A 1,506-nucleotide genomic window follows, 5' to 3' on the forward strand; every position below is an offset into this window, starting at 1 on the left:
CGGGTCCATATCCAAATATAGAAAGCTGTCTGAAAAATGGAAACAGATAGGTTGAGAAGCAGTGCAAAATAAGTGAAAAATAAGCATGGTATTCACCATTGCCATGATCATGAATGGGCTGTGTTCAGGGTTCAGGGTCCATCTCTAAAAATAGAACAAAGCCAGATAGATTGTATAACATGATTACAAAATATGCCAAAAAAGGGAAGAAAAATCGGAATGATATTTGCTGTTGTCATGATATTGAAGGGGCTGTGTTCAGGGTCCATATCTAAATATAGACAGAAAAAAAAACAACTCAGAGAAAACAGCTGGAAAGTGAAGAAACTTGTACACAATAATTTAGCTATATTTGGGCAGATTCCCATATTTGGAAGTGTATCCTGGACCCTGAATACAGCCTCTCCAATAGTATAGCAACATTAAATATCAGAAATGTGATTATATCATCTGACTAGCCTTCTTTCTTATGCAGATATTGGTCAAAATACATGACTATTTTCAAAAAGTGTCCAATTTTTTCAGTATTTTGTGTTTTTCTCAATAAGGAATGATCTGTGTGACATTATTTATATATATTTGTAAAGGTAAGCAAAGGGGCTACAATTCTTGTTAATAAAGCTAAGTGAGAGGCTGTGTTTCTGGTACTGTGGGAAAATTGACCTGAAAAGGAAATTAGGGACAGTTTTATAGAGCATGCTGTTATATTTCTCAATGTGGTCACAAAATGTGACTAGCTACTTGTGGGTGTGGGCCAGTGCTTTGCATGGCATGTATGAGTCCTTCCCATGGACCTCCAATGCTGAAAATATGTAGAATAAGTTTTTCTTCAAAAAGGCATATTTTAACATTTTCATTAACAATAGATGCAAGCCACAGTAGCTTAAACCAAATTAGTGTAAAATAATGTTACAGTAACAATGTCTAAAAAATTGTAAAATCATTTGAAATTTATTTACAATTCTTTATAATCATTTGCTCCAAATTAATGTGGCTTGCATTCAATATTATAAAGATATAAATCTAGAATTCTATTTTAATGTTAAATTTATCAAGACAAAGTTCTAATTTAAAGTTATGAGTCCTTACGAGTTTACGAGTAAGACTCATTCTTTATCAACTGAGGACTTAGGCAAATTTTTCATTGATTGATTGATTCATTTACCTTTCATCACCGCGGGAAGCTTTTCCCTTAAACAGAAAAGCAGCCATAAAATCAGGAAAAATGGTAAAAGAAATCAGCAAAAAATATGTAAAAATCAGAATATTGCTTAGTAAGGTGGGGAGGCTTTGTTCAGGGTTCAGGGTCAATATCTAAATATAGAAACCACCTAAAAGTTGCCAGAAAATCTGAAAAAAATACCCCAAAATTAAGAGTGATCTTCTCTGTTGCCATGGTGTTGAAGGGGCTGTGTCCAGTATTCAGGGTCCATATCCAAATATGGAAATCAAGACAACCATGTAAAAATATTGTCATATCATGCAATGTGACTATATCTTGAGACC

The sequence above is a fragment of the Laccaria bicolor genome, genomic scaffold (genome assembly GCF_000143565.1).
Source record: "Laccaria bicolor S238N-H82 LACBIscaffold_113 genomic scaffold, whole genome shotgun sequence".
Lineage (NCBI taxonomy): Eukaryota > Fungi > Basidiomycota > Agaricomycetes > Agaricales > Hydnangiaceae > Laccaria > Laccaria bicolor.